Consider the following 9390-nt stretch of genomic DNA (forward strand, 5'->3'; position numbering starts at 1 on the left):
TATTAAATTTGTATCTCTAAACTAAAAAATCCGACCACTATATCATATATACTTGTCGGTTTCTCTCTCTTCACCTAATTCGAACAATTCGAATCATTCTATCATACTATTCTAAGTTTATTCCATATGAGCTAGTAGGGGAACTTAATGGACCTATAGATCATGGGCTCCAATGATCCGAGATTAGCTGGCTAAACTCTTTAGACAGAGCTAATCAACATTCGTTAACTAACTGATCATTCCACTATAGTCCCGTAGTTGCACTCCCCTCACTATAGATATATTTGTGTCCATTTGATATAACCATGATTAGTAAGCTAATCCTTCACAGGTTGTTCGTAATCTTGGCTAAGTCATAAAAACTGTTTTACCCCCAAGACTACATCTTGTTCCTTAAGTTCCACTGATCCTCTAATGAACAATTGGTTTAAGGTCCAACCTATAAACCAAATCCTCTCGGGCCAAGGAGAGGGTGGGGCCCCTTGTTCAAAACCTGGATTCAGTACTAAAGGAAACAACCTATCTACTATCCCTATAACGGGTAGGAGTGAATTTCGTCTTGCACCCTATGTTCCCAGCTATCCACCCGATTTTATCCCTGAAATGGGAGGTTTATTGGGCCAGCGATGATGAGCTACCCTCACCTATGCAGATCTAAGGATAATTTCGAGTGAACAGGAGTTCATAGTTAGTTCAGGATTAAGATTAAGTTATTTAAGTCATCAATTAATGAAATAACCAGTTTTATACATAAAACAGCATTTAGAACGTAAAAAGTGACTATTTCATGGTTCAGTCTTATGAAAACTCATTGTATAGGATGCCCCCACTCACATATCTCTATATGAATGATTCAGGATCATATCATTTGTACTAACTACAAAGTGGGTCGTATCCATAGTATCCTCATAATAAGGCGTCCAACCTTATTCATATACTATAGACCATTTTGGCTATATATTTGAACTTGATCCACATTTATGTCACTACATAAAGTTCAAACTACATTAAATAGCCTTAGGACCTTAGTTTATTGGATTCAAGATTATTATTTCAATAACAACTTTATCGAAAAACAAAACAGAATATGTTTATTAATTTACAAACTATGAATTTTAGGACATAAAATCCAACAAATCCTTAGCTAACTATGAACTCCTGTTTGTTCGGAATTATCCTTTGATCTACAAACGGTGAGAGTAGACCAAATGTCTCTGCTCAATAAGCCTCCCATTTTGGGGATAAGATCGGATGAATAGCTGGGGACATAGGGTGCAAGACGAAATTCACTCCTACCTGATTAGGGTTAGTAGAGAGGTTGTTCCCTTCAAGTGCTGATTCTGGGTCTTGAACAAAAAGCCCCACCCTCTCATTGGCCTGAGAAGGATTCGATTTGTTGAATGGATCACAAATCAATTATTCATTAGGGAATCAATGGGACTTAAGGAAGAAAAGGTAATTTCGGGGGTATAACAGAGAATTTACCCAACTGTTATTACAAACAACTTATGAAGGGTTAACTTACTAATCATGGTTATATCAAGTGGACATAATATATCTACAGTGAGGGGAGTTTAGCTATAGGCTTTAGTGGAATCACTCATTAGTTAACAAATGGGGGTTAGTTCAGTCTAATGAGTTTAATTGATTAATCTCGGATCGTTGGAGCCCAAGATCTGTAGGTCTGTGAGGTCTTCGTACTAGCTCGTAAATGGATAAGCTCTAGAGTGGCGTGATAAGTTAATTTGAAACATTCAAATTAGAATTAAATGAAATTGGAGAAATAATATGATTTAAATATTTGAAGATGGAATTGTGTAAAATTAATTTAATATTTTATATTAAATTAATTAGAATTGTTTAAATTGTTAGATAATTATTTATTAATTTTATTAAGAAAATTCATTTATGAAATTAATTTTATAAAATTAATAATATTTTCAATTTTATAAGATAAATTGATTTGTGAAATCAATTTTGATAAATTGAAAAAGAATGAAAAATCTCAAAATGGAAAATAAGTATTTTCCATTGTCTTCATCAAGTAGTTCACTAACAACCCACTTCTCAAGCTTCATTAACTCCAAGCATGAGCTGCATCTCATGTAACAAATCTTTTTACATGATTGTCTGCAATATATTAAAGAGATTGAAGTGATTTTGAAATAATGCAACCGATCAAATGTTTCTGAAAAATTCGAGAGAAGAAGTTGTTCTTCTGTTGGGTTGCTGTTGTGAGCTTGTATCTGAATTCCCTTAATTCAACCTTATTTTGAGTCCCTTACTCAATCTAGAGCACTAAGAGGATAGTAGGGAAGATTTTGGGGTGGTCAACAACAAGATTGAGAGGAGATTTGCAGCTGGAATTCAAGCTTTGAGGAAGTTCTACAAAGGTATGTCACGAAACTCATTTATTTCTGTTGAAGTGTGCTTTCATTTCTGTCAAAATTAATGAATTAGAGTGCTTATGGATCCTGGTCACTTTCACTGCACAATAGTACTTTCCAACAGGAAGAATCTCATGGGAAAACGGCGATCAAGTAAAAAGAGTTTTTACTAAGCGATAATCATTGAGAGCATACATGATTGCTTAGAGTTGACTATACAATAGTTACTCGTTGATCATTGCTACACGATCGAGTAGTAAAGTCTATACGATAGGCTTCATCTTCTAAACGATCGAGTACATCGTCTATACGATAGACAGTGTTCATATCTTCCACTTACTCAATCCTCGACTCAATCATATAACTCCTTCGTTCCTCAATCCAAGATCATACAGAGCCCACAACTTCTAAATTCTCACACCGAGAATACCAAGGTAACGACTGTGGTAGGTTCTAACTCAGTTGATGGATCGAGTTGGACTCGATTGGGGTCGAGGCTCATTCAGACGTTCGTGGAGTTCATGTTCTGTTTGTTGCGTTCGGCTTTGGATGAATTGGAGACTGATCGAGGGATACTTGAAGAATTCTTCTTCAAAGGTACGCATACTCTATTCCTTGTGTCTTCTTGTAGCATGTTGTAATTTCGGTTTAATGCATAATCTGTTTGTTTCCAGTTAGACTGTAATTGTTGTATTCATTCTAAATAGAATTTGGAACGATCCACTTTCGCTGCTCATGGAGATCTCTGTTTGTGATTTCCTTCAGAAAATATATTCTATTTATCAATAAAATTATTATTGTGTATTTCATTCAATAAAATGTTATTGATATTTCATTTTGTTATAAAATCCAATAAATGAATCCGTGGCTATAATATGAATACTTTAACTTTATGTGGAAACATAAAAGTGGATTAAGTTTTAGTATATAGTCAAAATTATCTTTAAGTATATGGATGAGATTAGATACCTCGTCCTGGTAATACTATTGGATGCAGCTCACTTTGTATACTGATACAAATGATGTGATCCCAAAATCATTCATGTGGAGACATGAGAGTGGGGCCATCCTATGCAAAGGATGTTTGCATGAGATCGGACCTCAAAATAGTCACTTTTCTTTATAACGACCGTTTACTGTTAAAACTGACTATTTCAAATTCAATGACCTAGGGTAACTCGATCTTAACCTAGAGCTAACTATAAACTCCTATTTATTCGGGATTGTCCTTTGATCTGCATAGATGGGAGTAGTCCAACAACATTGCTCAATAAACCTCCCATTTTGAAGATAAAACCAGATAGATAGCTGGGGATATAGTTCTGCAAGATGGAATTCACTCCTACTCGTTTTAAGATTAACAGATAGGTTGTTCCCTTAAGCACTAATTTTTTATTTTGAACAATGGGGCCCTACCCTCTCATGATCGAGAGGGACATGTTTTATTAGTTGGACTATAAACCAATTACTCAATTGAGGATCAGTGAGAGCTTAAAAAGCAAGATGTATTTACAGGGGTAAAACGATAATTTTGACCTAGCTGTAAATAAAAATGACCGTGAAGGATCAACTTACTGATTATGCTTAAAGTGAACAGAAATATATCTACAGTGAGGAGAGCGCTACTATCGAGCTATAGTGATGTGTCTCGGTCGTTAACGAATATTAATTAATTCGGTCTATAGAGTTTAGCCAATTAATCTCAAATCGTTGAAACTCATGCTCTGTAGGTTCATAAGGTCCCTCTATAGCTCATAAAATTATATCTTAGATTAGTGAATTGAGCGATTTTGAAATGTTCAAAATCAAAATTAGGGTTTAATTAATTTTAGTTGATATAATTAAAACGTTCATTTTTTTTTTTTTTGGAAAATGAACGAAATCTGAGAGACTAGAATATTTAAATATTGATTTAAATATTGAATTACATGAATAGAATTCAAGTATGAATTAGGTGTTTGATTAATTTAATATTTGATATTAAATTATTATTTAATTAATTAACTAAATTTGTTTAATTAATTATTTAAATAAAACATTTTTTTAATTTTTGAAAATTAAATTCATATTTGATTTTTTATTTTATTCAGTTTTAGTAAAAACTAAATTAAATAGAAAAATTGGAAATTCCAGTTTGAGTGAAATTTTCCAACATGAGAGACATTTTGTGAGGCAACTTCTGAGACATCACCGAAACAATCTAAGAAACAAATTCAATCAACTTTAAGCGAATATATAGCCAATTCCAAATCTTTAACCGAACTTTTATATCAAACAAGAATGTTTCCAATTGAACATGTATCTTGATGTTTCAAATCATTGTGCTATTTGGTACATTGAAATATAAAAATTAAAAAAAAAAAAATCCAACTTTTTCTCTTCGATTGGAGTGGTATCACCCAATTTAGACACCTTTCCCAATTACTTAGTACTAATTGAAGTGTCAATTAGCATCTAAGTAAGTGCTTGCATGACTAATCTTGTTAAATAAGTTGAATCTCGGCTTTGAAGATGACCATGCTGTTGGAAATTTTGAGATTGACTGACTCTCTCCCAAACCCTCTTCCTTCTCAACCCAACTAACCTCAATTCAATATTTCTACCACACAATCTAAGTAAGAAGATAGTAGAGAAGATTATGTTGGTGGTCTATTGTGCATTTGGAGACCAAATTCGTGAAGAAGAGCAAAATTTTGAAGAGTTTCATCAAAGATAATATACTTATGAAATCCTACTTTATATAACAGTTTATATGCATACTTTAAAAACTCAAATTAAGTATAATTAGAGTGATTATTGATTCTGATTTCTTCTGCTACATGTATGTATACTTTATCAGAACTGCCCCCAAAGGGCTATATCATATACCTCACCATAGTCTCAAGATTTGGATCCAGGATACAACCTCTATTGGCCCCAACAATTCCCTTAACAATCTGAGTGGCGCTACGAAAACATATTTGCATAGCATATAAGTAAAGTCACTACGGGCACAAGACTGAGTGGTTTGAAACCATCTTTTATAATCTATCATAAACCATCATTTTTTCATAACATTTATGAAAGCCACTCAACGATAAATCACATCTAAAATTAGAGTCAGGGAAGTATATTCCAAATCACATTCCAACGCATCAAAATCAAATTCAATGGCATATAAGTTTTATTATTTTTAAGAAAGAATCACTCACAATTTGAGCTACCAAGGAGTAGCTATCAACACACGAGGGGTGGCTGCGGGACGTGCTTTAAGTAACTAGACGTGGAATGTGCGCAGCGCAACCTACGCGTCCAGTCTAAACGTTGTCTCAAGCATGCAGTAGGGTGCGTCCAACACAGTAAGAGTGCATTCAACTCGCTGATGTGTCCCATGAAATGACGCATCCAAGCTGCGTGTGAGGCGTGCAATAGTGTGCTCTCGAAGTAGGCAACACTGCATTCAACGCACAAGGCATCCAGTTATGTGCGAAGTGTGTCGTGCATGGGCTGTGAGAGCGAGAATAAGTGAGACGATGCGCTCAACACCACACTCAATCAACACCAACATAACTTGCGTCTGGCTACACAAGGCCCAAAACGTATTTTAAAAAAACTGAAACCTTCCTTGCTCAACCCCAACTTCAACTCAGCATCCTTCCTTCAAATATCGCGGCTGCTACAACCATCAACGATGCGCCTAACATCAATCTCTGCCTAGAAGCTTGAATTCTCTTCTCCATCTCAATTTGTAGTACTTCCATCCAGCAGCCTCTTCATCAAAGACAACAACTGTTATACCCTTCACCACCCTCCTCGCATAACAGTTTCAAGATAACTTGAACACAGTGCTTCTTTCATTTTTGCTTCTTCTTCTCTTCGTTTCACTTACACAGAGACAAACTCCCTCCTTCCTTTAGACTTTGTCCAGTCTTTTCTTCAGCCTCTATCTCGGTATTTATAGAGACAACAGGATAAGTGGTTTGGACTTCCCTTGCCAACAGAATCACAGCCAACGCCTGCCAACTCTTGCTCATCTCATACCAGCTGTCTAATTTCCCTTTTTCTCTATGATTCTGGATGCCATTTGTGTTGTTAATTACAACTTATTTCTCTACTTGAGAATAATGTAATTATCCCTTATTTTAATTTTCAAAATTAAGTTCAACTTCCAACCTCAGTCAATTAATTTTAATTCCTATTAACAAAATAGAAGATGAGGTCCTTACATACGACCAGTCTATTTACTCGTGTTGATAATAACTTTCCTTGTTCACAAATAAACTGATTAATTAAACTCATGTTTCTATAATCAATTCGCGATCCTACAATTTAAACAGGGGTAAATGCCTACAAAAAGATCGTTTTGATTTAAGGGAATTAGTTTTATACATGGTTTGTTTATTTCTTTATCTCCAAAATCTTTTTTTAATGAAACATTGGTTGATCATGTTTGAAAGTAGATGGTTGAACTTCAACCACTCAATTTTTTTATATTCATTTTAGTTTTCATTAAACAAATTTCATATTCTTCTAAAAAACTCTTAGTTGTGATAGTACCTAAAATATGTTATTTCGTTCAACTTAACTTAAGATCATTATGCTATTTAATGTGTTTAATTAGTTATTTTGTAGGTTCGAGCAATTTGGAGATAGAATCAATGTTAGGGAGAAAACAAAGCTAAAATGGATCAAATTGAAACCCTAACCAAGCAACTAGATCAAAAGAAAGTGAAAAATGCCAAAACATCCCTAAAAGGTGGCATCGTGCTGTTGTGTGTCATAATCGCACTTTCCGAAGCTTCACTAAGCGATTGTGCGGCACTTGTTCCCGCTCACGAACAAGTCAGCTAATTCGCATACAGACAACTGATGGCACAGCGGGTGCCTCTCGCAACCTCTACCCCCGTTTTAGAGAAAACGGTTTTAAAAAACGGGTTTGGAGAAAAGGTTTTCACAGACAGTTTGATTGTAAGAATAGAGAAGAGAAAGATTGTAGTAGGCTAGAAAGCAATAAACAACAATGGCTTTATAACATACTACTCTGAGTATGGGGAAGTGATGGTTAGTCTTATCCCCATATAGTGCATTCTGAACAAAAATACATCCGCTACCCTTGCATATGGAAATGGGCGAGCAGTCACTCACTAAGAAAAGTACATATAAACCTAACTACCTAGTAAAAGAAAATACATAGGATGAAAGCATAGTAAAAAGAGGTGGAGGCGGCCATGCGACCATGGGCAACACGCCCTGTACAAGCATGACCGTGACACTGTGCGGCACCACCATAACGCTGTAACACAGAATATGGAGTTTGGAGTAGCATAGTGGTGTCGACACACTACTATAAATTTCTCATTTCATAATTAGGTCATAACTTTTAATCTGAGTGGCCGTTTTGGACGAATGACCACTAATTTTCTTCATTTTTTTCATCATCTATCCATATAGAGCATGAGCTTTAACTTTTTATTCTTTTGTTTGTAATCTTGTCCACGGGAAGATTTTTTAACATGTTTTGTGGCTAAGGTAAGGTCTTTATAGCTTAGGATTACGGTAAAACTCGTTTGAATTGACTGTAAGAACTTTTGTTTATAGAAGTGCTTGTTGAATTTAAATGGTTCTCGAATGCATTAAAACTTTTATTCTTTGAATCTATGAGTGGTTTGACCAATCTTGATCATCTTTTCATTGTTAGACTAGAGATTCGTAGTTGGTATGTGACAATATAACCTTGCATGAATCGTCAAGTAGCAAAAGTCAAAGCATGCTTCTGGATAGATTGATTGGTTATTTAGAATAGCCCATTTACAATATTACATGATTGATATAATTCAAGAAAAAAAATCGATTAGTAACTTAGACTATCCAAGTCTAATCATATTAGCGAAATCCCCTAAGTTTAATGTAAACATGAGATTTTTATGGACGCTATCGAACTCACTTTATTGAGCATCTAGTTTAATTAAGAATGTAATTAGTCAAGTAGTGCGACTGCGACAAATAGGCTAAGCTTGTAAAATCTTTTGTATTCTATGATCAACCAATCAAATTCGTGCATCCAAATTCCTAGACTAGACTTTTCTCAATTCAGTAATTTGTTTCACAATTTTCTCTATCTACATTCTTGTAATTTACTTTCACATTTTCAATCACAACAAAACCTCCCATTGGTTACATCAAGAATTTTGAATCATAATTAAAGGAAAACACGAGCACTCCGTGTGAGTCAACTCGACCAACTATTTTTATTGTTTTAGTTTAAGTCCATAATTTATTAAAAAAAAAATGGAAAAACAAACTACCCTAAAATAAGTATGATCAGACAATCAAACTAGTAGTTTTTTTACAAGTCTTCAATGCAGTTCATCTCCTTTATTTTTGTTGTGTTTTTTTTTCCCGTATATTAAGAAAGTGAAAATATTACAACTTTAAGATAATGAAAATGATAGGCTATATTGTGTAGAAGAAACTTATGACGTTGTTTTGTACTCAACTCACTTAAAAACACCTTTACAAAATTTTTTCCTTTTTTATTTGAGTAGGAAATTCTAACATCTAACCTCTGGATCGATAATATATTTTTCTATATCAATTATGTTATGCTCATGCTAGCTTAAACATTTTATAATTTGAAGTGTTAGATACTTAAAATCTCTTTTTTTTTTTTTTTTGCTTGACAATGGAAAAAGGTTGTGAATGGTACCGAACTTTAAAAAATATATTTTTTTTTTCGTAACAAGAGTTATAGAGAAATTGTTGTTATTGGAGTATGATTGAATGATTTTATTACAAACAAAACTTAAACAACATAATTCATGTCTTATATCATTATCGACAACATGTTTCGGCAATATGTTTTGTTTCATGCAAATTCTGCCTCGAGTTTCTTCTTTATATGTTGATATGTATAGTGCATATTTATTGGTTTGCATTCCTATCTTGAACAACATGTTTTGCAACATGTTATGAATGATGTCAAGACAAACATGACAGATAGCAAATTTTACATTATATTCTTTCC

The sequence above is a fragment of the Benincasa hispida genome, chromosome 5, assembly GCF_027475165.1.
Source record: "Benincasa hispida cultivar pf3 chromosome 5, pf3_genome.v1.1, whole genome shotgun sequence".
In the NCBI taxonomy this organism is placed as follows: Eukaryota; Viridiplantae; Streptophyta; class Magnoliopsida; order Cucurbitales; family Cucurbitaceae; genus Benincasa; species Benincasa hispida.